At 39.2% G+C, this 27,528-nt stretch overlaps 1 long non-coding RNA gene across 4 annotated transcripts in view; it reads right to left on the bottom strand.

Annotated features, from left to right (window-relative positions):
* Positions 1 to 265: 265 nt before the first annotated feature.
* The window catches only part of LOC129058955 (uncharacterized), a 118,231-nt gene continuing 90,968 nt past the window's right edge, over positions 266 to 27,528 (bottom strand). Inside the window, exons 4-5 of one of the 4 annotated variants that reach the window (XR_008524452.2) lie at positions 2,142 to 2,241; positions 266 to 351 (exon numbers count right to left, since the gene is read on the bottom strand). This is a non-coding gene — a long non-coding RNA (uncharacterized LOC129058955). Of the gene's footprint in view, positions 352 to 2,141; positions 2,242 to 13,652; positions 15,025 to 18,291; positions 19,080 to 19,601; positions 19,619 to 27,528 lie in introns of those variants that run through there. The other 3 variants (XR_008524450.2, XR_008524449.2, XR_008524458.2) reach the window with 3 other exon arrangements.

Genomic DNA, 27,528 nt, shown 5'->3' with positions numbered 1-27,528 from the left:
CTCACTAAAAAATAAAATAGTTGATTATTACCTCCTCATTTACTTTGTTTTAAGGAAGGTCAAGGGAATGAGTCTAAAATTGCACTTAAACATTTCAGGGGCTGGATTTTTACTTAATTTTCTTTTCATGATAAATAACATTATTATATTAGCTTATCCAAGCATTATTACTAAGGTTATATATATATATTTACATAGCTATTTCTTATGCTTATAGTTTTCCAGAAATATTTTATTTACTTAAAAGCACACAGTGAAAAATTTTGCTCTTCCTCTGAAAACTGGCTGGCTGTAGAATAAAAATGATGAAACTTTTTATGTGCTTAGTCCTCGCTGGCTCTCTAGGGAAATCTGGAAAGAAATGACAAAATAACTAGCGATAGTGACTGAAAAATTGCATTTGTTCAAGTGTAGGATGGAATTTCATAAACATTGGGATTTACATAACTATTTATATGACTATAGAGTTTCATAAGCAGGAAGTATTGGTGTTTGATATTTACATGGCTATAGTTTCAGTTCATTTGTTTGATAGTAATGCTGGTGGATTTTGTATATATTTAAATGAGGCTATAGGTAGCTGCATTCATATTCTTTTTATTTTTATTCCTTGTGTCTTCTATGGTAAAAATAAATCAAAGAAACCTCAACCCATGGCCTTAAGTCAAGTCCATATACTTTGGACCGCTTGATAAGCTTTAAGGTTCATAAGTTAAACACACCAGCATGATATTAAAGTTTGGCTCTTAGAGTTAAACATGTTTATCTATATTATGTATAACAAGATTTCTTCCCAGCTATTAAAATGTACTCGCACATTAATTTATAAAATAAGTTGGTCATTAGTAGTGCTTTACAAAGAACTTAGCTATGCAATTGTTTAAACATATGGTTCATTCAAACTTGGAAGCTTAATGTTCATATGACTCATTTTTCTTTGCACATATAAAACATGCCCCATATTTTCAGACTATCTCTCTATTCATTGCTTTTTAAAACAAATGTCACCAGCAGTCCAGAGTTCAAGTATCCCAGATACGCTTTTCTAAGACTCTTTTTATTGTATAATTTTCCTGCAGGCCTTTATAAGAAACAGTATTTACCTCAATTTCTCCATATACTCTGTTCTCAGTAGGTCCTGCTCTATCATGAAAAATGTTGTCTTTATATATTCCCAATCTTTCCTGTGATTTTCATCATATATTTTGGTTTAGGAATGTGTCTTTAAAAAATTTAAACAGTTATTTAAGAAGAAAAAGTGCCCACTGGAAGTAAATAAAATGCACAACAAAGATTAGCTGGGAAGTGTTCATTGTGCCTTGTTTGCCTGGCTTTCTTCCAAACTCACTCCTGTCAGTGGTCAGTTATAATAAAGAAAGAACAAAGTTCCTTGATGTGTACTGAAAAAAAGCTGCCTGCAGTTCCTTTCAATGGCTCCGTTGCCCAGGCAGGCCGGCCTCCAGCCAGAAGCCAGCAGGCAAAATTTAACAGCCACGCTTCAAAATGTTAGTAGCAGCTATCAATGCATCCATAACTCTTAGCCCTGTAGATATGGGGTCATCTTTCAATACTACCCCACTGTCATATACAACATTTGTCTTGTCCCACATTCAGCTGATTGTGTCAAACTATGGGGTGACTATATAATACACATGTACAATAGCACAATGAAAGCAATAATCTCCAACCCAGTTTCTTTATTTGTTTGAGTGCTGTTACAAAGTTTCCTGCAGCAAGGAGAAGCTGGGGAGGTGGCGACATGTTCCAACCCCGCAGTGGATTTTAGAGGAGTCGAAGCTCTGGAGTGCTGAAGTATAGAATGCAGTTGCTTTGCTTTTATCCAAGAAACCAGCTTTTCCATTAATTTGATGACCAATTTTGTTTTCCTAAATTCTAGTAGTCACTACTTACTTATGTAGAATCAATTTTCTTTTTTACTTAAAAATGTGTAAAATGCTCATGTTTATATATTATGGCTAGAAAAATAATAGGTTATATAAACAGCCATTTAACTCACCTTGATTTGAAGTACTACTAGTTCTTTGACTGAAACAAATCCTATTTGCAAAAAAGTGTATCTTACTTTGTTGTAACTGAATCCAGTTTACAAAATCATAATGAGATATTAAAGGGATGCTTACCTTAGAATTTTTTCAAGTTGTTTTATCCATGTATAAAAGCTTCCCGGGAAGAAAAAGTTGACTCTGGAGAATGACTGCACTTTTTCTTTTGAATCTACACCTGCCATAAGTAGTGAAATGTCAACAAGTCAATAGAGAACATTTAATTATTTAGTCACTGGAAAGGTTGACGAGACATTTAGATACAAGCCTGAATGACTGGATAAAATAATATTGAGAAGGACTGCACTCCATTTAGCAATATTACATAAAGCAGAGATTTATTATGCTAAACAACAGTAAATATTTAAAAGCCATAATACAAACACTCTTGTAATTCGGATTTCTATGAAGCTAGCAGGTAAATATCATTGTTGATTTTTTAGATCATAATTTCCTTTTATGATTATATTGCAGTATTTCTCAGCAATAAAGAGTCCACTTTTGCCATGGCAACCTTATGAGAAAGATGAGAGAAATAAAAGTGAGTTTCAGGAGAGAGGTGTTCTTTTCAGCAATCAGAGCATATGTTTTATTCAAGAATATATGCCAGTATACGACTAATATGAAAATGACCATCAAAAAACAAATTACTTAGGGAGGGGAAAGAGGATCTTAACTCAGGTGTAAAGAACAATTTGTAATTCTTATACACCACGGAGCAGAGAAAAAGTCACTAGAAGCAGAGTTAGTCTCCTTCAGAGTATGTTCAAAAAGAAAATGAACCTTGTAAATATCCTTGCAAAAGTCAATTCTCTTTCAACAGCCAAACAATGCTCTTTGTAACACAGCTGCAAAGTACGTGGGGTTTTCAGCCACACTGTAATATTTTTATAGCCCCGCAGTCACCATCTATTCCATATACACAAACATCCGCGTACCCAGAAAATAATTGTGGATAATTCAATGTTCAGATTCGATAATGGATGCTCAAATAAATATGAGAATTCCAAGCAAATTTGTGCAAATGAAAAAAGATTTCCTCTGACATAATGGCATGGTGCAAGGCTGTGTGTAATGAGCTGTAATTTGTCTGGAAGAGCATTTTAAAGGGGTTGATCCATCCACTGGAAGGCCAGCAGCCGCTCCAAGTCTTGCAGCAGTGAGCCGGCCTGCCTCGTCTCAGAGGAAATTACACCACAAGCAAGCCAAATTTCTGACAACTTCCATAAATTATTTCAGATTTTCATATTTCAAATTTCATCTGCATTCATCATGTGAGTTTGACTGGGGAAAAATGTCTAGGAGGAGCTCTGCTAGCATTCAATGCAGCAGTCCCAGGAGCCTGCCCTGGGACTAGATAATTTAATTTCGTTTTGATTAGATTATTCTTGCTGCAGTCTACTGCCAATCTGAAGTATTGTGCCTTCTCTCCTACTTAACCTTCCTGCCCCATGCCTGCTCCAGCCTGCATGCAGCTCTCTGTATTGCAGAATATATTTGAACAATCAAAGTTAGGAGTTATTATTTTGCTTTCCATTGTCCATCCTTATAAAAGCACACATCTTTCACTGGGCTCCCTCTTCCCAGAAATCAGATTACTTCTTTTTTTTAGTTTGTAATATTGTTTACCATTTTCAGTGGAAAGTGCCCTGTAATTTAGGTGGAAAATCTAAAATCATTACTAAATCTCAGGATGATGCAATAGACCATAAATAAGGATCATCTTTAAAACAACTATAATCATCACTAGGTGGTACACAAGAGACTGAGAACAGGTAAATAATGAATACACCCATCCATTAAACTAAAAATCTATTGTAAACCAAAGTTATTTTTCAACCCTTTACCTAACGGTCAATGAAGAAAGCCCTCTGTAGTCAGTCTTTAAGAGCAGGACATTAGAAATTCAGAATACACACTCTTTGTAAACATGCAAAAGCATAAACGTGATTAATTTATAAAAAATACTGGCACAATAGCAAAATAATCTGGGAAACAGACTCAGTAAGTTTTTAAAAAATTCTCTTAAATTAAATTTGAATACATGAAATGACAATTAACAGTAAATACGATCCATGGGTATCTTGCAATGCGTAATAACAATATTTTTCTATTTTTAGAAAATGACTGCATTTATGTGAGATTCAATAACTAAGGAACACCAAAAATGTTTGTCGCTGACTAGGTTAGAGGCAGGAATATTAGAAACATAGATAAATAAACAAAGCTAATGTTGTTCTTTAAGTAATATCTATCACTTCCCCCTTATTGAGTTATTTCTTTAAACAATATAAGTTTTTTTGATGCTATGTGTCTAAACTGAGGACTTTAGCTTCTTTATTGTTCTCCATTTTGATGAAAAAATTGAATTGGGGTCTGTTATATTGAATTTTGTTCAGTAAATATACTGAAATCGTATTTTTGTTAGAAACTATCAATAAATCCAGTATAAGAAAAGTAATAAGATACAAATATGAACAGGACCTTTGCAAAGGAAATATTACAAAGAGAGTGTGCCCAGAAAAGATATTAGGGAATGTGTTTTTTCCCTTGTGCTAGGAGAAAATACAGAAAGAAGGACAGGAAACTGTGTTATTTTTAATACAGATTCTGTGCTTGAAATAAAAACAGTTCGAACCACTGTATCACATGGTTCAATAAAAACACTTTCCCAGTATTGCAGTTAAAGAAATACAAAAGGAGCACAACTAAATCTTTTTTTCTTTTTTCTTTTTTTTTTTTTTGAGACAGAGTCTCACTCTGCCACCCAGGCTGCAGTGCAGTGGCAAGATCATAGCTCACTGCAACCTCGAACATCCAGGTTCAAGTGATTCTATGGCCTCAGCCTCCCAGTGGAGCTAGGACTGCAGGTGCACACCACCATCCATGGCTAATTTTTTTAAAAACATTTTTTTTTTTGGTAGAGACAGTGTCTCACTATGTTGCCCAGGCTGGTCTCAAACTCCTAGGCTCAAGGGATCCTCCTGACTCAGCCTCCCAAAGTGCTGAGATTACAGGTGTAAGCCACCACACCTGGCCCCAAATCTTTTTTTCTACATGAAATAAGTTACTAAAAATACATCACACTTGATAAATAATTATGATTTCATTGTACATTTTGCTATGTTCTGATGGAGCATGTGTAACAACCCCAATTCTTTCTTAAAATCAATTTAAACAACATACATATGTGGCTAAATCATCTATATTCAAAACTCCATTATATATTCTATCAGTAATATCCTAGGGAAAAAAAGTTACAAGGACTTAACAAAATGTAATTTGTGATGGACAATTGTTTTGATGCAATAGGTAGTATTTATTTCCTCCAGTTTTTGGAGATATTGGGAGTCAAGGGGAAAACAATTGAACATGTGGAATGTTCATTTTTTTCCCACTTGTTTCATTGAATTAATACTGTGGGAAAGGGGAAATGATGTAAAGTAAGCTGACTTGAGGCAACTTCGTTCTGTGAAGAGTCATAATTCATTAGTATAAATAATTGCTCTCTCTTATGAAGTCAGACATTGGGTGTTCACTAGTTGCTTGGGGTGCTCAATGGTTCTGCAGCATCTTCACTTTCATATGTCCTCCTAGAAAGAAGCACCTTAAGCCTAGACAACTTTAATGACATTCCCTATTGGTGTAGGCCCTTGAATAGTTATATATCCACTTGGATATCAGTTACAGTTGTTAAATAACTTCTCAATAAATAAAATGTGAAAAAAATTGTAATTCAGTATTTGCAGCCTGTCTTAAGGTTCTAAAACTTGTTCTAATAAAATTAAAAGTGTGCCCTTTTAAAGTTCTATCAAATCACTCTCTTGAAAGTCTCTGTGACTTAATGTTGGAGCCACTGGGCTGTTTGGCAAGAAGGACTGGCAATTAAGCTTTTGTACCCAGTATTCAAATTTGAGAATGTCACTTTATTACTTTGATTTTTAATTATGGACTATGTCAGCAGAAAGACTTCCACTGAGTACAGTAAAAGAAAAAAAAACCCTTCTTTCCTGGAAATGGTAGTCAATGAAGAGAAAAGCAGCATTCCTAGAAATGTATAATTTATGATTGAAGCAAGAGGCTCCTGTGGATTATCATAAAGGTAGTTTTAAGCAAGGATGGAGACTCGTAGGAGGCTTTATATGGCTGGGTGCCTCTGACAGTAGAGTTTTGGCTTCTCATGCTGGGGAAGAGCATTAACTACTTCAAGCCTTGTAAGCTGAGCTCTGGAAGAAATGCAATTAATTATGTGTCTACACTGTAGAAGGGCTAACTCATCCCTTAGATAGAGCAAGACTTCTGTTGCTGTTAAGAAGAGAAATCAAAGCCTTGCTTCGGTAGGCAATTTTCCCAAGGTAGAGGCATTCCATCTTTCATTTAAAAACTCTCATCCCTCTTCCCCAACCCCTGCCAATAATTTAGAGGTTGTTACGCTGCATAACTTCAGGGACCCCAGCCATATAATATGCTATGAAATTGTGCCCTTGAGGGCCATTTTCATAAAATACCTTGGGAATAGTGCCCTCTGGTGTTGTGGAACTTAGAGGCTCTTGTGAAACCCATTATTTTCCATTATTTATTTATCTAACTTGTATTCTAGTTTCAGGGGTACAGGTGCAGGTTTGTTCTACAGATAAATTGTGTGTGTCTCAGGGATTTGGTGTCCACATTATTTTGTCACTCAGGTACCCAATAGGTAGTTTTTTGATCTTTATCCTCCCCCAACCCTCCACCCTCAAGTGGGCCCTGGTGTCTGTCATTCCTTTTCTTGTGTCCATGTGTACTCAATGTTTAGCTCCCACTTATAACGGAACATGTGGTGTTTGGTCTAAATGAACTAAAGCAGGAACATGTCTGTTCCTGCTTTAGTTCATATAGGGTAATGGCCTTCATTTAGGGTAATGGCCTTCAGCTTCATCCATGTTGCTGCAAAGGACATGTTCCCATTCTTTTTTATGGTGAAAGCCATTATTGAATGGTCTATGTTGTGTTCTTTTCTGCAAAGAAGAGAAGACAGTCATGGGAGACAGAAAGGAACAATTGGGTTCCATTCTTTTCTCCCTCAAGTGCAGCCCCTAACTTTCCCTTCTACTTCATGTGGGCTTTTCCAGGCCACTGTGGAGAAGTACTTGACTTACCAGTCAGGATCTGCCCAAATGAAGGACTGGTAGAATGGGAGACCAGCCTGGTTGTATTCTGAGGCTATCTCCCATTTTGACCTCTTTCAGTAGTCAGAGAACCTTAGGTTGCAAAATCAGACAGGCATCTCTCCATGTGTCAGAGTGGCAATGCTGCATTAGAGATAAGACACAAAGGCCAAATGGACTTGAACATGTCCTCCATAGGTGACTCTTCTTGAGTCAAATGGAGGCTTTCTTACTCTGAGGGACCTATTTAGGCCAGAAAAACCTGGTTTCTATCATGCAGATTTTCATTATTGGTAGAATTCGTTCATTATTTGAAAAATTGTTACCTAAGAAAATGTGACAATTGGCTGAAAGACTAAATCCATCATGTTTTAACCTCTAATTGAGAAAAGAGGACATAGGACCTCGTGGCAGAGCATACGAGGAAGATCAGAAAAATCAACTCTCTTGGGTTGATTTTTATTTCTGTAAAATAGGGTGACTGGAATCGATTCTGTCTTAAGTTGTAAAATGTATCGAAAGTAATTTGAAATGTACAAATAAAGTATAAAAACTTATGAATTTAAATTTTATCTTAAAATAACCTAGAAAAAATTTCATTTGTGTGCTCTTGAAGACTCTTTCTTGAGTGGAGGAGACATAGTTGTTTGTTAGAGCCAGTGCCCTGGGAATGGGAGTGTGTCAGCCTGACAGCATCATCTGTGAACAGTGTGGCAGTGTGAATGCAGTTGATCACTGCTGAACGTGAAGACTCCTAAGGCAGCCTCTATCTGTGACAATCAGTGAACTTGGGTCAATTCCGAGGCACAGCTGTAAATTAGGGAGGTTCATCTTTGGTATTTCCCTGCTCTTTGCTTTTTTGCCATTCATCTTCCCCTTTTCCACAGGTATCTACACTATTTCTTCTGTCTCTCCCCTCAGCCTGCACCTTGTCCTTGCCTGTTTCTTTCCCCCAAAAGAAATGCACCTATTCCAGTTGTTCTACTCCAAGCTAGTTTTTCTTTTTCTTAAATGAAAATAGGGTCTCCTTATGTTGCCTAGGGAACTCCTGGGCTCAAGCAATCCTCCCACCTCAGCCTTCTGAGTAGCTGGGACTACAGGCACACACCACCTACCTCTAGGTTAGTTTTGTAAGGTATAGTTCATGTAACCCTGGTAGTGTTTAAGATTATTTTGCATACTACCTGGACAAATATTTGAAATGTTAGTCATTAAGTGTTTAAATTGTATTTGAAACACAACTTGTACATCATGGTTCTGAGATATTATCACTTAGGGCTAGGCTAAAGTAGGAATATACATTTTCTAAAAATAAATCAATTTAAATGAAATACTGGGTAAATAATAGCATAGTATATCATGAGATGGAAGTAATCATCAAGGAGGTACCTAAAGGTCTGAAATTGAAAAACATCTGAATAGAATAATTTTTGCCAAGGAAATAGAAAATCACTTAGTGAGCTTTACTCTCACTCCAAGTACCAGAAAATCACAAAATAATGTGGTCTTAAGTGACAGAAATAGAAATTATCTGCTGTGGAAACTCCAATGATATTATGTATAGTCAATTTTGTGCGGTAATTCCAATGCTGCTATCTACTATTTCCGATAACTCTTGCTCGTGGTGTCTTGGTTTTTTGTGTGTTCTGTGATTTTTGACCAAGAACTCTTATTCTTTGGGTAATTACTTGGGAATTTATTTGAAGTCTGGCTTGAAGGGTTTTTTTCCCCAGGTTCCTTGGGTGAGCCACCCATTCAGAATTACTTTAAATTCTAGGCTTGAGGTTTTTCAGATCTGTAAGGTAATAAGAATTTGAAATATGAGCTCTTTTTTTTTTCTTTTCAGTTATCTTTCAGTGAATGGAATACAAATCACTTTGAAGGCCAGCTTTCAACTACAATCTATGGTGGAGGTGGTGAAGGGGAGGTTTCTCCCTGCGCTCCTCTACTCAATGAGAAGTTTCAAGAAAGGAAGTTTTCTTGCCATCCTCTTGGAGAATGGGTTTATTTCCACTTCACTTTCACCCGAACACTTTGTCTCTCATCCTCCATGTCCCTTAAGGCCATGAAATCCCAAGTCCCAAATCATGTGGGCTCAGCAAATACTTCCTGATGGTAATTGACTTCAGTGCCCTACATACTTTTCTGGATTTCTGCTTTATTTAATTTTTGCCCTGTGGCTATTTCTTACTTATTTTACTCACTTCTTGATGCATTTACAAAGTTTAAAAAATACTTTATAAAATAACTCTCACAGACAGTTGGATGGGTATGTAAATTGGTACAACCACTTTGGAAAACTCTTTGGCAGTATATATGAAGGCTAACCCTATGCACACCTGTGATGCAACAATTTCATTCTTGGGTGTGTAACCAACAGAAATATATATACAAATTCTCCAAAAGACACTTATAAGAATGTTCACAGCAGCTTTATTCATAGTAGCCTTAAAAGTAGAAACCATAAAAACACCCATCAACAGAATGGCTAAATAAATTGTGGCATGTTTATATTACATATAGTTTACACCACTATACCGAGATTGGGAATGAACAAAGTACAATTACATGTAATAACATGAATGTATTCCACAAGCATAAATAAAGAACCCAGAAACAAAAGAGAACATACTTTGTGATTTCATTTACATAAAATTCAAAATCTATGCTGTTAGAAGTCAGCATAGTGATTACTCTTGGAGGATTAGTAACTGAAACGAAACTCAAGGGAGGCATTTGTGGTGCTGATAATTTGTTCTTTCTTTTTTTAAAACATATATCTGCTGAGACATGTTCTGTCTTAGTCTGGGTGCTGGTTATACAAATCTGTCCAGTTTGCAAAAATTCATCAAGATAAATACTTAAGATATTTGCATTTCTCTGAATATACATTTTACCTTTCTAAGAAGGAAAAACACCTTTTACATCATTTAAAAATCTTTCTAGTGGGAAGAGTGATCAGAGTAAGTGGTTTGTCACATTTCACTTAATGAAAGTGGATTTTGTTTGGCTTGACATTGAATTTCCAGCATCTAGTACAGTATTTGGCACATAGTAAGTTCTCAGTAAATATTGGTAGAAGCCATACATTTCGAACTTAATTTTTTTAAACACACGATTATTAGTTCACCAGTTCTTTAAATTTAAAAATAACAGGAAATAATTGATATATACTTTTAGAAATATAATTGCCTTATTCTAAAAAATGTGAATTGAACAGATTATTCCCCAAAAGCCACAGGATAAGTGAAGGAGGCTCAAATTGTTCCTCAGTTTAAAGGTGGCCAAGTGTGGTGGCTCACACCTGTAATCCCAGCATTTTGGGAGGTACGAGGATTGCTTGAGGTCAGGAGTTCAACACCAGCCTGGGTAACATAGTAAGACCTGTCTCCACCAAAAAAAAATTCTTTTTAACTTCAACTTTTATTTTAGATATAGGGGCTACATGTGCAGATTTGTTACATGGGAATATTGTGTAATGTTGAGGTTTGGGGTACAGATCCCATCACCCAGGTGTGAACGTAGTACCCAATACGTAGTTTTTTTAGCCTATCCTCCCTCACTCCACCCTTCAATAGTCTTCAGTGTCTATTGTTCCCATAGTTATGACCATGTGTGCTCAATGTTTAGCTCCCATTTGTGAGAACATGTGATATTTGGTTTTCTGTTCCTGTGTTAATTTGCTTAGGATAATGGCCTCCAGCTCCACCCATGTTGCTGCAAAGGACATGATTTCATTATGTCTTATGGCTGCATAGTATTCCATGGTGTATACGTACCACATTTTCTGTATCTAATCTACCATTGATAGGCACCTGGGTTGATTTCATGTCTTTGCTATTGTGAATAGCACAGCAATGAAGCTGATGATACGATTCTATACCTAGAAAATCCTAAAGACTCTGCCAAAATGCTCCTAGAACTAATCAACAACTTTAGTAAAGTTCCAGGATACAAAATCAATGTACAAAAATCAGTAGCATTTCTATACACCAACAATGTCCAGACTGAGAGTGCAATCAAGAACAAAAAGTTTAAAAAATTAGCTGGGTATGGTTGTATGTGTCTGAAGTCCTGAGGTGGGAAGATTGCTTGAGCCCAGGAGTTTGAGATTACAGTGAGCTAAGATCATGCAACTACACTCTGGCCTGGGTGACAGAGTAAGACCTTGTCTCAAAAAAAAAAAAAAATATATATATATAAAATAAAATAAAAAGAGAGAACAGAATGTTCCTAGGATTGATATATGGATACAAGGACTTCTTATGTTCTTTTTATTTTAGATGTTTGGTGTATCTCAAAGGGCAAAGAGTAAAAGTAATTTCCCCAATGAGAAGGAAAAAGAACAAAAAAAGAGCATCTTTCCAAAAGTTCAAATTATATTTAGATGTGAGGACATTTTACTGGAGGAAGTTAAAGCTTATGCTGAAAACTGTGATCGCTCTGTAGAGAAGCCTCGGCGAGCAGCCGTGTGACCTTGACCAAGCCTCCTATCCTCTGTTTCCACTATTTCACTTACAACATGAGAAACAAGTTTCCTTCAAAACTAAAATTCTCTAATTGTGCAATTCCATCTCGTTGTAGAAAAAACTGGCTTGAATTACCTTAAAAATAAGAATTATAAACCATTAAAAAGGAAAGACAATTTTGTTAATTTTAAATTAACAAGATACCATATTATGTATGATAAATTTTGTGTTACTTAGTAGAGGTCTTTTGGGGGGCCTTGATTTAGGATTGAATAAGATTTGTAGTTAGAATATAGATTATTTAAAGTTTCTTCTGTGTTTTGGTAGACATCACCGTGGCAGACACATTGTGGCTGGCTGTCCACTGAGCCTGTTTCTTCTTCCTGGACACATACCTAGGCTCTCTTTCTCAGCCTCCTTTACAGTGAGGTGTGGTCACAAGTGTTCTGGTTGATGGAGCGTTAGTGGAAGTGATATGTACCACTTCCAAGCCTGGCCCATGGACATCTCCCACCCAGGATCGTCCAGCCTCTTGCCCTTTGGCGCATTTGGCAGCACTGTATCCTCATAAGCCTTATGTTAAAGATGGCAGAGCCACAGGTGGAGGGATTCTGGGTCCTGAGTTACCACTTGCAGGAGAGCTGCTGACCAATCAGGGACACCTGTTTTGGTCTTTTCCTGAGAGTGAAATAAATATCTATCACATTTGATTCATTATATGGCTTGAATTTGAATTATATGCTATTAATGTGTGTTTAACTAAACAACCCTCACAAAATCGAAATGTGGCTTAAAAGAGAAACTGCAGATTGAAGAGAATACTAATGAATAATTCAAGAAAAGCAAATAAGAATATGGCAGAGCCAATGTTTCTCCTATTCAGAATATCTTTAGGAAGAAGGGGTTTGCTAATAAGATAAAGTTTTGTCCTCCCCCACATTCTCCAGGAACTGGGCCAATCATTACAATACTGACACTAGGAAGGCATCAGAGTATGGTGGAAAGGATAGAGACTTTGGATTCAGTTAGCCTGAGTTTTACCACCCAGTGCTTCAATTTTTCTCATCTATAAAATGGAATTAATAATATCAACCTTGCTAGGTTGTTAGTGGTAAAACATTGTAGTTAAAAGCATGAAGTTGGGGTGAGACTACCTAGAATTGAATCCTGGCTTTGCCATGACCTGGCTGGGGTAAAATACCTAAATTCTTTGCACTTCAGTTTCTTCATCTGTAAGATGGGGATAATATATACCTCAGAGAGTTAATGTGAGAATACATGCAAAGTATTCAGAACAGTGCTTGACACAAAGATGTATGTAAATGTTTATTAGTATTGTTATTGTTGCAAGGATTAACTGGAATATGGACAAAAATTCCTCACATTGTAGACACTCATTAAATGGCAATAATGCATGAGGGAAAGATGTTTGGCAATACTTGTTTGCACATAAAAATGACAGAATCTTAGTTTGACACTTTCCACATACACAATACCCTGTTGTTCAGACATTTTATTTTAATCCAGTTCTGTTTATCCAGTATGTGCTGGTCTGATGTGAAATAATTTGATTCCATGATTTACCAGGTTATTGCATTGAGAAAAAAATACAGCCTATAGAAATAAATTTGTCCTTCAAGACCAAAAGTTGAGAGCTCATGTGTTATGCTGCCCTCTTCATATTGAGCTGCACAGCAAGCACTATACACCAGACTATGATGAGTAAGGCCGGACATGCTTGCCCCCTAGCTAGGCAAAGTGATGGACACATCGTTCAGCTGGTAGAATATTATTTTGGATTGTGTCCTTTTACCAGTAAAACATTTTTGAGCAGATACTCTCAAAATAAGTATATATTTACCTATAAACTATCTATACTTAATGTTCACATATATAAGTATACATACTTATATACTATATACTAGTATTCTTATATAGCATTAAATTATAATATATACAGAAAAGTAGACATTTTAACAGGATGAAATAAAGGAAATTAAATATAGTATAAAAGTTATTCTTAATTGTGATAGCTTCATACTATCAGTAGCCAATACCTCAAGGCTAAACTTATAGCTAGGGTGAGTTTCATTGTTAATGAGAGTGTATGTTAATTCATATTTCAATTAGGATAATTTCTTGATAATTTCAAAATTGTTTGGCTGACTTACGTCAGATATGATTAGATCATCCTTTTTAAAAAACTTCATATTGTAGCTGAAGAGCCTTTCTAGGAGTAGAAGGGTAAATTCTACCTTTTTCTTTTCTTTTCTTTCTTTATTTTTTTTTCCTGAGACAGAGTCTTGCTCTGTCGCCCAGGCTGGAGTGCAGTGGCACAATCTTGGCTCACTGCAACCCCCACCTCCTGGGCTCAGGCAATTCTCCCTGCCTCAGCCTCCCAATTAGCTGGGATTATAGGCACCTGCCACCACGCCTCGCTAATTTTTGTATTTTTTAGTAGAGATGGGGTTTCACCATGTTAGCCAGGCTGGTCGTGAACTCCTGACCTCAGGTGATCTGCCCCCCTCAGCCTCCCAAAGTGCTGGGATTACAGGCGTGAACCACCGCTCCTGGCTGAATTCTACCATTTTCAAATTGCACTTGCTTCGTGTATTAGTCTGTTCTGGAACGGCTATAAAGAAATACACAAACAGGGTAATTTATTTAAAAAGAGGTTTAATTCACTTGTGGTTTTGCAGGCTCTACAGGAAGCGTGCCTGGGGAGGCCTCAGGGAACTTGACAATCATGGCAGAAAGTGAAGGGGAAGCAGGCACTTCTTATATGGCCAGAGCAGGAGGAAGAGAAAGAAGGGGGAGGTGCTACACACTTTTAAACAACCAGATCTCATGAGAACTCACTATCATGAGAACAGCAAGGGGGAAATCCGCCCCCATGATCCAATCACCTCCCACCAAGCCCCTCTTGGTGGGCGGGACACAACTCCAAACCACATCACTTCATTAGTATGATATTCATTTGTGGTTTCTCCTCTTAAGTAACATTTCTACTTTGCTAGTTCAGTTAAAACTGCAAAACACAATTCTTATTTTTTATTTTATTTTTGAGACAGGGTCTCACTCAGTCACACAGGCTGGAGTAAAATGGCTCAGTCATGGCTCACTGCAGCGTCATCCTCCTGGGCTCAATCAATCTTACTGCCTCAGCATCCTGAGTTGCTGGGATTACAGGCACATGCCACTATACTCAGTTAATTTTTTATTTTTTGTAGAGATGGGGTTTTGCCATGTTGTCCAGGTTGGTCTCAAACTCCTGGGCTCAAGTGATCGGCCAGCCTCAGCCTGACAAAGTGCTGGGGTTGCAGACGTGAGCCACTGTGCCCGGCCCTGCAAAACATAATTCTTAACCTATTAAACTGGGGCACAATCTAAATTGCACTGTTTCAATATACCTCCAGCAAACAATCATGTGAAGAAGGCTGCAGATGTCCCTGCCCTTTCCTTGGGAGAGACCTTTTGGACACATGAATCTCTGACAGAGGGACTGAATGCAACAATGTCAATCCACATTTTTCACGTTACTCAAGTTAGATTTTTGACTTTTAAGCCTAAAAGTGTAAACACAAGTAGAAGTTCTAATATTTTCTTACTGAACATCAAAAAGATCACTGGGGGCCCTCACCTCACTTTAGTCTGCACGTGATGTAGACTGTTTCATTCATTCTCTTGCAACATCCTGGCTGTGGAAGTCGTTGACTATTTTTCTGAAGATCTCTAGCATGATCTGAATCTTCTTCAGATCTACCAGATCTTCCTCATGGGAAAGAGAATGTTACGTTCTGTAACACAACATTTGTAATTGAAACCTTAGCAATGGAGGCAGGAGAAAATTGAGCAGCTGGTTTAAGGCCTGACCTTGGAGGCTGGTGAGCACAATGGGGAAGACACAGGTTTGGGGCATCAGTCAGACCATGATCCAAGTCCTGGCTCTCCTGCCTACCCATTGTGAGAACTTCTGGTAAGTTAAGCAATCTGAACTTTGACTTCCCCATCTGAAAAAGGTGGTAATACCTATGGCGTTAGTTAGGATAAAATTAGGTTGCTGTTAAAAGAGAGAGAAAGAGAAAGAGACCTCAAAATAGAGTGACATAAAAAGATACAGTTTTAGTTCTCTTTCATGTAAAAGTTAGGTAGGTGGTCCAGGGCTAGTATGGTGGTTCCACAGTGTCAGGGACCTAGCTTCTATGTTGTTTTTTATTCATCCTCTGCACTACTCGGCTTCCCTCTCATGTTAAAATGGCAGTTTCAGTTACTGTCATGATGTCTGATTCCAGACAGAGGGAAGAAGGAAAGGGAAAAGAAAAGAAAAGACACACTGCTTTTCCTTTAAGGGCTTGGCTTGGAAGTATTCAAATCCACCTTAGCCACATGGCCACACCTAACTGCAAAGGAGCATGGGAAATGTAGTGTGTGTCTAATTCTAGGTTTCTGTTGCTAAAGCAAGACAGGGAGAATGGTTATTGGGGCACAACTAGTGGTCTCTGGAACATCTCCCTCTCAGGATAGTTGTAGGGATTAAATGGCACCATTTAGCACAGAAATGGGCCCATGGCTAAACAACAAACCTAAAGATCACCATGGTTATAATCATTAATCTCTGAGTCTTTTGTTTTCTCTTAAGCAAAGTGAATATTGATCGATTATTCCATTCTGTAAACAGGCATTGGGTAATCTTGTGGCAGGAATCTTGTGGAAGGAATGTCCTGTCTATGCTAACACGGTGAATGGGTTCTGGAAAGTGTATACATTATTGTTCAATTGCAGGGGATAATTCTTATTACTTTCATGTTCTGAGGGCCTTGTATCACAACTGAAAAAAAAGGACAAGAGCCATTGCAGTCTATTGAGCTCCATAAAGACAGCGTTGGGGCAAATGAGAACTGGATGGGCACTGGGGACTCTGTGCTTCACTGAGGAAAAATAACTAAACATGGGCCAAATAGATGCTAAGAAGCTAAGAGTAAAAATGTCATAATATGCTCTCCCTGTGCAAACTTGTCAGGAGGAGCCCAAGATGAAGCACCCAGATGCTTCAGTCAGCTTCTCAGAATTTTCTAAGACATGTTCAGAGAGGTGAAAGAACATGTCTGCTAAAAAGAAAGGAAAAGTTGAAGATATGGCAAAAGCAGGCAAGGCCATTATGAAAGAGAAATGAAAATCTATATCCATCCATCTTCCTGAAAGAACATGCTCTCATTCTTTTTTATGGCTGCATAGTATTCCATGGTGTATACGTACCATATTTTCTTTATCCACTCTACCATTGATGGACATTTAGGTGGATTTCATGTCTTTGCTATTGTGAAGAGTGCCTTGATGAACACAAATGTGCACGTGTCTTTATGATAGAATGATTTATATTCCTTTGGGTATATACTCCGTAATGAGATTGCTGGGTCAAATGGTGTTTCTGTTTTAGGTCTTTGAGGAATCATTACACTGCTTTCCACAATGGTTGAATGAATTTACACTTCCACCAACAGTGTGCAAGCATTCCTTTTTCTCTGCAACCTTGCCAGCAACTATTATTTTTTGACTTTTTTCTTTTTTTTTGAGACAGAGTCTCTCTCTTTTCACCCAGACTGGAGTGCAGTGGCTTGATCTTGGCTCACTGCAATATTCACCTCCCAGGTTCAAGCCATTCTCCTGCCTCAGCCTCTGGAATAGCTGGGATTACAGGCACCCACTACCATGCCCAGTTAATTTTTATATTTTTAGTAGAGACACAGTTTCGCCATGTTGGCCAGGCCAGTCTCAAACTCCTGACCTCAAGTGATCTGCCCACCTCGGCTTCCCAAAGTGCTGGGATTACAGGCATGAGCCACCATGTCCAGCCTATTTTTTGACTTTTTGTTAATAGCTTTCTGACTGTTGTGAGATGGTATCTCACTGTGGTTTTGATATGCATTTCTCTAATGATCAGTGATGTTGAGATTTTAATTCGTATAACAAACACCCATGACACAGGTTCACCTATATAACAAACTTGCACATGTATCCCTGAACTTAAAAGTTTTTTTAAAAAAAGGAAAAAAGAACTTATTATCAACCAAAAAGCAAACAAAAAAAAAAAAAAAAGAAAAAAATAAGAAAACCTATATCCCTCCTAAAGGGAAGACAAAAAAGAAGTTCAAGGATCCCAGTGCACCCAAGAGGCCTCATTTGGCCTTTTTCTTGTTCTGTTCTGAGTATTGCCCAAAAAATAAAGGAGAACATCCCAGCCTATACACTGTGATGTTGTGAAGAAACTGGGAGAAATGTGGAATAACACTGCTGCAGATGACAAGCAACCTTATGAAAAGAAGACTGTGTGGCCGGGCGCGGTAGCTCATACCTGTAATCCCAGCACTTTGGGAGGCTGAGGCGGGTGGCCAACATGGTGAAACCCCGTCTCTACTAAAAATACAAAAATTAGCCAGGCGTGGTGGCGGGTGCCTATAATCCCAGCTACTTGGGAGGCTGAGGCAGGAGAATCGCTTGAACCTGGGAGGCGGCGGTTGCAGTGAGCCAAGATCACGCCACTGCACTCCAGCCTGGGCAAAAGAGCAAGACTCAGTCTCAAAAAAAAAAAAAAAAAAAAAAAAAAAAGGCTGTGAAGCTGAATGAAGGAAAAATAGGAAAGCGTATTGCTGTGTGTTGAGCTGTAGGAAAGCCTGATGCAGCAAAAAAGGGAGCCATCAAGGCTGAAAAAAGCAAGAAAAAGGAAGAGGAGGAAGATGAAGAGGATGAGGAGGAGGAAGAAAATGAGGAGGTAAAGATGAAGAAGAAAGCAATGGTGACTAAGTTGGTTCTAGTGCAGTTTTTTTTTTCTTGTCTATAAAGCATTTAATCCTCCAGTACACAACTCACACCTTTTAAAGAAAAAAAAAAATAGAAAAGTAAGGCTGTGTAAGATTTGTTTTTAAACTGTACAGTGTTTTTTTCTTGCATAGTTAACACCCTACTAAATGTGTCTTTAGATAGTCCTGACCTGGTGGCATTTTCAATAGCCACTAACCTTTCCTAGTAAAGTATGGGGGTTGTAAATTGCCATGGAAATTTAAAGCAGGTTCTTGTTGGTCCACAGCACAAATTAGTTATATATGAGGATGGTCGTTTTTTTCATCTTCAGCTGTCTCTGATGCAGCTTGTAGAAAACCATTGTTGTTCTGTTAACTGAATACCATTTTGTAATTGAAAAAACAGTTGCAGCTCTTTTGTTGATACTCTGAATGCTTCTAAGTAAATACAATTTTTTATTAAAAAAATTTAAAAAGACAAAAAGAAAAGTTCAACGATTTTTATCATTAACATAAAAAATTAAAATGCCGGGAAAACAGACTGATGGGTAGATCTCCTTGAAGGACTGGTGATGAGAAGGAATACAGCAAAATGGAAAGTACCTGGATGGGGGAAGCAGACAGACCTAGTGTATTAGTCAGCTTATGCTGTAATAACTCTCAAAGTCAATGGTTTACAACAATACTTCTTACTCCCAGATCTGTGAGTTGGCTGTAGCTTTGCTTGGCTCTGCAAGCACTTTTCACTTTCTTCACTTTTGCTGCACAGATCTTCATTCTGGTACCTCTATCTAAGGCACATTCTCACCGCAGATGGTGGGAGCTCACGAAGTCAAGCAATATCATGTCAGCGCATTTAGAGCCTGTATTTGGATGTTACCTGGAGCATACCCACTAACATTCCACTGACTAAAGGAAATTATATGTATTATTTGTTCACAAGTATTTATTCCTTTCTTGCCCTTGCAATGCTTACCTGTAAGATGGAAGTATTTTCATCTTTCTTTTACAGATAAAAGAAAAGAGAAGTTCTACTATTTTTACCATGAATATGAAAAATTAAAATACCAGGAAAACAGGCGGATGGGTAGAACTCCTTGAAAGGCTGGAGATGAGAGGCAATACAGCAAAATGGAAAGTACCTGGACAGGGGAGGCAGATAGACCTGGTGTATAGGTCAGCTTATGCTGTAATAACTCTCAAAGTCAGTGGAAGTTTTTTTCCATCTTACAGGTAAGCATTGTAAGGGTGGGAAAAGAATAAATATTAATACTTGTGAACAAGTAATACATATAATTTGCTTTAGTCAATGGAATCTTAGTGGGTATGCTACAGGTAACATCCAAATACAGACTGAAACATCCATTACAGTCTACACTACAGTTTGGATTCCTAACTAGCTATGTGACCATAGGCAAGGTGCTTAGCCTTTCTGTGACTCATTTATAAATATGAGTCACATAACCCACACATTTGTATTTATTAAATGAGATAATCCCTATAAAGCAGTTTTCCAATGGCATGTCACAGATAGATTATCTATATGTTATGATAGTATATTTCTCAGCCCACAGAGCAACTGGGTGAGGCTTCGGGCTTTCCAGATCCTCAGCCAGTGGCCTCCTGCCACAAGCAGCCTTGGTTGTGTACTGGGTGCACAAATAGTATCATTTCCTGTGTGCACGATGTGAAAAATGTGAAAAATGTGAGCAAGAACTGGAAAGTAAAGCACCTAGATGGTGCCTGGCACTTAGTACATTTTAAACCAGAAGAAGCTGTCACGACTGATAGATGGAGCGGCAATGGGGAAAGCAGTTTTGATGGCAATGAGGCCACTGACAGAAGACAATTTCCCTTCCCAGCAGCTTCAAGAAAACTCCACTTGATGCTTGGCTGTTTTGCTCTCTGTGACCCTACAGGGGTCATGACCCCCTCCTCTGCAATTTGAGCAATCCCGGGGAAAGAGGATGCAGAGGACAATGTCCAGAGCCCCAGCTCTGGGTGACCAGAGTTGAAAGTTGAATCTAAAAATATGTCTTGCTATAGAACACCAATTGTGGAGCTTATTACAAATCTGCCGAAAAAGAAATTCCTGGAATTGTGCTCGTCTGTCATTTGCTGGAAGACACAGCACCATTCTTGATCTGGCACGTGGCTGAGGCTGACTTGCAGAAGTTGGAGCCTCTCACTGCCTCTCAGGCAGCCTAAGAGCGTGAAGCCAGTGCTTTGGGACTTTCTCCATTGTTTTTTATTTTTATGTTTTTGCGACGGAATCTCACTCTGTCACCCAGGCTGGAGTGCAGTGGCCTGATCTTGGCTCACTGCAAACTCCGCCTCCTGGGCTCAAACAATTCTCCTGCCTCAGCCTCTCAAGTAGCTGGGATTACAGGTGCATGCCACCACGCCCAGCTAATTTTTGTATTTTTAGTAGAGACGGGGTTTCACCATGTTGACCAGGCTGGTCTCGAACTCCTGGCCTCAGGTGATCTGCCTGCCTCAGCCTCCCAAAATTCTGGGATTACAAGTGTGAGCCACTGTGCCCAGCCTTCTCCATTGCAATCTATCCTGGCTGCTGAAATAATCTTCTCTCACTACTATAGAGATGAATATTATTGTATAAACCAAAAACCTAGTGCAATAGCCCAAGACATTTGACAATGCTGCTAGTCCGTTGGCTAGTTATACTGCTAGACAAAGCATATTTCCATGGCACACAGAGATATTTTCCTATTATTTTTCTCTTATGTTTTCCTACCATCCAGCATAGGTACAGTCAGGGTCTGGTATCCAAGAATACATACAACAGTTAAGATGAGATGGAGAACTGAAGTTTTTAAACTAAAAAAGTTGGATTCAACTTTCATCTTATTTTGGAAACTGCTTTAACTTAAGTGATTTGCAAGGCATGACCATTTGGTTGGCATGGATTTAGCATTGTTGTATTCATTACTTTGATAGACATGTATTGAAAGCCTTTTATGTGTGAGATCCTTGAGATGCAATGATAAATAGGGCATTATCTCTGGCCTCAGGGAGCTACATAGCAGAAGTTGAGTGTTTAACTAAAGAAACATTATTCTGAAATTTTACAACAACCATTCCTCTTCTAATACCTTGCACTGAGTAGAAATAAACTGCATAAAAATTCTGTGGTAATTAAACAGTACACATTTTTAAGTGTTGTTCACTCAGTAAATCCCCTTCTCCAAATCATGTGTCATAATGAGAATCTCCTATTATTTTTCTGTGGAGGAGGAAGAAACACTTGGTCAGCAATGTTGTTAAGGGAACAGGGACATGGACATTCTCATATACTGCTGATAGGGCTGATAGGGACCTAAATTGGTTCAGGCTTTCAGGAATGGCAGTCTGGCAATATGTAAATGCCCTTCAATGAAAGAATTCCTTAAATAAATTATGGAATCTCTGTATAAGGGAATACTGTGTGCGTCATTAAAAGGTGATGCTCCAGATAAATAACAAAATGGAATATGTTGCTGAGTGAGAAAAATACAAAACAGTAGATACACACTGATTCCAATTGTGTGTTTGTATGTGTATATGTGTAAAGTACCTTTTTTTTTTTTTTTTTTGTGACGGAGTCTCTCTCTGTCGCCCAGGCTGGAGTGCAGTGGCGCAATCTCAGCTCACTGCAAGCTCCGCCTCCTGGGTTTTAAGCAATTCTCTCTGCCTCAGCATCCCGAGTAGCTGGGATTACAGGCACCTGCCAACAAGCCTGGCTAATTTTTGTATTTTTACTAGAGACGGGGTTAGGCTGGTCTTGAACTCCTGACCTCAGGTGATCCACCCACCTCAGCCTCCCAAAGTGCTGAGATTACAGGCGTGAGCCACCACGCCCGACTGAGTATCTTTTATGCATAGAAAAAACTTGGAAAAAGATAATCCTGGCTGGATGTGGTGGCTCATGCCGGTAATTCCAGCACTTTGGGAAGTCTAGATATGAGGACTTCTTGTGCTCAGGAGTTTGAGACCAGCTTGGGCAATATGGTGAAATCCCATCTCTACAAAAAATACAAAAATTGCTCAGGCATGGTGGCATGTGCCTGTAGTCTCGGCTCCTTAGGAGACTGAGGTGGGAGGATCACTTGAGCCCAGAAAATCAAGGTTGCCGTGAGCCATGCATTCCAGCCTGGGTGACAGAGGGAGACCCTGTCTCAAAAATAAATAAATAAATAAATAAATAAAATAAAAAAATTACAAATCAGTTTGTTTTAGCTCCAGGGGGTGAAAATGACTCCAACTAAAAACATCTACTTTACTTGGCATTATTGAAGATCAGATGTGGTTAGTTGGTGGAATTTCTAGCAATATAGAATTTTCCAGCTAAGCCAATCGAAGAGGCAGCTTCAATTTTTTATTTGTGCAGGCAATGAAATTAATGGCAATGGGGCACACTCGCAGGAAGAACACAAGCTCAGCTCTCTTAAACAAATCATGCCATATTCGGCAAATTGTTATTGGAAATCTGGAAAACAGGCAGCTGGGAGCGCTGCTTGCTGGAACACCATCCAGAGTTAGGCCTGGGTTAGGGCTATTGTTGGTGTGAGCTCATGTCTTCCCCATTTAGGTTGTTGAAATAATATAGTTCAAGAGAGCTGATGTCGGGGGAGGAGCCAAGATGGCCGAATAGGAACAGCTCCGGTCTACAGCTCCCAGCGCGAGCGACGCAGAAGACGGGTGATTTCTGCATTTCCATCTGAGGTACCGTGTTCATCTCACTAGGGAGTGCCAGACAGTGGGCGCAGGTCAGTGGGTGAGCGCACCGTGCGCCAGCCGAAGCAGGGGCGAGGCATTGCCTCACTCGGGAAGCGCAAGGGGTCAGGGAGTTCCCCTTCCAGGGGTGACAGACGGCACCTGGAAAATCGGGCCACTCCCACCCGAATACTGTGCTTTTCCGATGGGCTTAGGAAACGGTGCCCCAGGAGAGTATAGCCCGCACCTGGCTCAGAGGGTCCTACGCCCACGGAGTCTCGCTGATTGCTAGCACAGCAGTCTGAGATCAAACAGCAAGTCGGCAGCGAGGCTGGGGGAGGGGCGCCCGCCATTGCCCAGGCTCGCTTAGGTAAACAAAGCAGCCTGGAAGCTTGAACTGGGTGGCGCCCACCACAGCTCAAGGAGGCCTGCCTGCCTCTGTAGGCTCCACCTCTGGGGGCAGGGCACAGACAAACAAAAAGACAGCAGTAACCTCTGCAGTCTTAAATGTCCCTGTCTGACAGCTGTGAGAAGAGCAGTGGTTCTCCCAGCACGCAGCTGGAGATCTGAGAATGGGCTGACTGCCTCCTCAAGTGGGTCCCTGACCCCTGACCCCTGAGCAGCCTAACTGGGAGGCACCCCCCAGCAGGGGCAGACTGACACCTCACACGGCCGGCCAGGTACTCCAACAGACCTGCAGCTGAGGGTTCTGTCTGTTAGAAGGAAAACTGACAGAAAGGACATCCACACCAAAAACCCATCTGTACATCACCATCATCAAAGACCAAAAGTAGATAAAACCACAAAGATGGGGAAAAAACAGAGCAGAAAAACTGGAAACTCTAAAAACCAGAGTACCTCTCCTCCTCCAAAGGAACGCAGTTCCTCACCAGCAACGGAACAAAGCTGGACGGAGAATGACTTTGACGAGCTGAGAGAAGAAGGCTTCAGACGATCAAATTACCCCGAGCTACGGGATGATATTCAAACCAAAGGCAAAGAAGTTGAAAACTTTGAAAAAAATTTAGAAGAATGTATAACTAGAATAACCAATACAGAGAAGTGCTTAAAGGAGCTGATGGAGCTGAAAACCAAGGCTCGAGAACTACGTGAAGAATGCAGAAGCCTCAGGAGCCGATGCGATCAAATGGAAGAAAGGGTATCAGCCCTGGAAGATGAAATGAATGAAATGAAGCGAGAAGGGAAGTTTAGAGAAAAAAGAATAAAAAGAAACGAGCAAAGCCTCCAAGAAATGTGGGACTATGTGAAAAGACCAAATCTACGTCTGATTGGTGTACCTGAAAGTGACGGGGAGAATGGAAACAAGTTGGAAAACACTCTGCAGGATATTATCCAGGAGAACTTCCCCAATCTAGCAAGGCAGGCCAACATTCAGATTCAGGAAATACAGAGAATGCCACAAAGATACTCCTCGAGAAGAGCAACTCCAAGACACATAATTGTCAGATTCACCAAAGTTGAAATGAAGGAAAAAATGTTAAGGGCAGCCAGAGAGAAAGGTTGGGTTACCATCAAAGGGAAGCCCATCAGACTAACAGCGGATCTCTCGGCAGAAACCCTACAAGCCAGAAGAGAGTGGGGGCCAATATTCAACATTCTTAAAGAAAAGAATTTTCAACCCAGAATTTCATATCCTGCCAAACTAAGCTTCATAAGTGAAGGAGAAATAAAATACTTTACAGACAAGCAAATGCTGAGAGATTTTGTCACCACCAGGCCTGCCCTAAAAGAGCTCCTGAAGGAAGCGCTAAACATGGAAACGCACAACCGGTACCAGCCACTGCAAAATCATACCGAAATGTAAAGACCATCGAGACTAGGAAGAGACTGCATCAACTAATGAGCAAAATATCCAGCTAACATCATAATGACAGGATCAAATTCACACATAGCAATATTAACTTTAAATGTAAATGGACTAAATGCTCCAATTAAAAGACACAGACTGGCAAATTGGATAAAGACTCAAGACCCATCAGTGTGCTGTATTCAGGAAACCCATCTCACGTGCAGAGACACACATAGGCTCAAAATAAAAGGATGGAGGAAGATCTACCAAGCAAATGGAAAACAAAAAAAGGCAGGGGTTGCAATCCTAGTCTCTGATAAAACAGACTTTAAACCAACAAAGATCAAAAGAGACAAAGAAGGCCATTACATAATGGTAAAGGGATTAATTCAACAAGAAGAGCTAACTATCCTAAATATATATGCACCCAATACAGGAGCACCCAGATTCATAAAGCAAGTCCTGAGTGACCTACAAAGAGACTTAGACTCCCACACATTAATAATGGGAGACTTTAACACCCCACTGTCAACATTAGACAGATCAATGAGACAGAAAGTCAACAAGGATACCCAGGAATTGAACTCAGCTCTGCACCAAGCGGACCTAATAGACATCTACAGAACTCTCCACCCCAAATCAACAGAATATACATTTTTTTCAGCACCACACCACACCTATTCCAAAATTGACCATATACTTGGAAGTAAAGCTGTCCTCAATAAATGTAAAAGAACAGAAATTGTAACAAACTATCTCTCAGATCACAGTGCAATCAAGCTAGAACTCAGGATTAAGAATCTCACTCAAAACCGCTCGACTACGTGGAAACTGAACAACCTGCTCCTGAATGACTACTGGGTACATAACGAAGTGAAGGCAGAAATAAAGATGTTCTTTGAAACCAACGAGAACCAAGACACAACATACCAGAATCTCTGGGATGCATTCAAAGCAGTGTGTAGAGGGAAATTTATAGCACTAAATGCCCACAAGAGAAAGCAGGAAAGATCCCAAATTGACACCCTAACATCACAATTAAAAGAAGTAGAAAAGCAAGAGCAAACACATTCAAAAGCTAGCAGAAGGCAAGAAATAACTAAAATCAGAGCAGAACTGAAGGAAATAGAGACACAAAAAACCCTTCAAAAAATAAATGAATCCAGGAGCTGGTTTTTTGAAAGGATCAACAAAATTGATAGACCACTAGCAAGATTAATAAAGAAAAAAAGAGAGAAGAATCAAATCGATGCAATAAAAAATGATAAAGGGGATATCACCACTGATCCCACAGATCAGAGAATATTACAAACACCTCTATGCAAATAAACTAGAAAATCTAGAAGAAATGGATAAATTCCTCAACACATACACCCTCCCAAGACTAAACCAGGAAGAAGTTGAATCTCTGAATAGACCAATAACAGGAGCTGAAATTGTGTCAATAATCAATAGCTTACCAACCAAAAAAAGTCCAGGACCAGATGGATTCACAGCCGAATTCTACCAGAGGTACAAGGATGAGCTGGTACCATTCCTTCTGAAACTATTCTAATCAATAGAAAAAGAGGGAATCCTCCCTAACTCATTTTATGAGGCCAGCATCATCCTGATACCAAAGCCTGGCAGAGACACAACAAAAAAAGAGAATTTTAGACCAATATCCTTGATGAACATTGATGCAAAAATCCTCAATAAAATACTGGCAAACAGAATCCAGCAGCACATCAAAAAGTTTATCCACCATGATCAAGTGGGCTTCATCCCTGGGATGCAAGGCTGGTTCAATATACGCAAATCAATAAATGTAATCCAGCATATAAACAGAACCAAAGACAAAAACCACATGATTATCTCAATAGATGCAGAAAAGGCCTTTGACAAAATTCAACAACCCTTCATGCTAAAAACTCTCAATAAATTAGGAATTGATGGGACATATCTCAAAATAATAAGAGCTATTTATGACAAACCCACAGCCAATATCATACTGAATGGGCAAAAACTGGAAGCATTCCCTTTGAAAACTGGCACAAGACAGGGATGCCCTCTCTCACCACTTCTATTCAACATAGTGTTGGAAGTTCTGGCCAGGGCAATTAGGCAGGAGAAGGAAATCAAGGGTATTCAATTAGGAAAAGAGGAAGTCAAATTGTCCCTGTTTGCAGATGACATGATAGTATATCTAGAAAACCCCATTGTCTCAGCCCAAAATCTCCTTAAGCTGATAAGCAACTTCAGCAAAGTCTCAGGATACAAAATCAATGTGCAAAAATCACAAGCATTCTTATACATCAATAACAGACAGACAGAGAGCCAAATCATGAGTGAACTCCCATTCACAATTGCTTCAAAGAGAATAAAATACCTAGGAATCCAACTTACAAGGGATGTGAAAGACCTCTTCAAGGAGAACTACAAACCGCTGCTCAAGGAAATAAAAGAGGATACAAACAAATGGAAGAACATTCCATGCTCATGGATAGGAAGAATCAATATCATGAAAATGGCCATCCTTCCCAAGGTAAT

The sequence above is a fragment of the Pongo abelii genome, chromosome 3, assembly GCF_028885655.2.
Source record: "Pongo abelii isolate AG06213 chromosome 3, NHGRI_mPonAbe1-v2.0_pri, whole genome shotgun sequence".
In the NCBI taxonomy this organism is placed as follows: domain Eukaryota; kingdom Metazoa; phylum Chordata; class Mammalia; order Primates; family Hominidae; genus Pongo; species Pongo abelii.
This window is presented reverse-complemented; position numbering and strand designations above follow the sequence as displayed.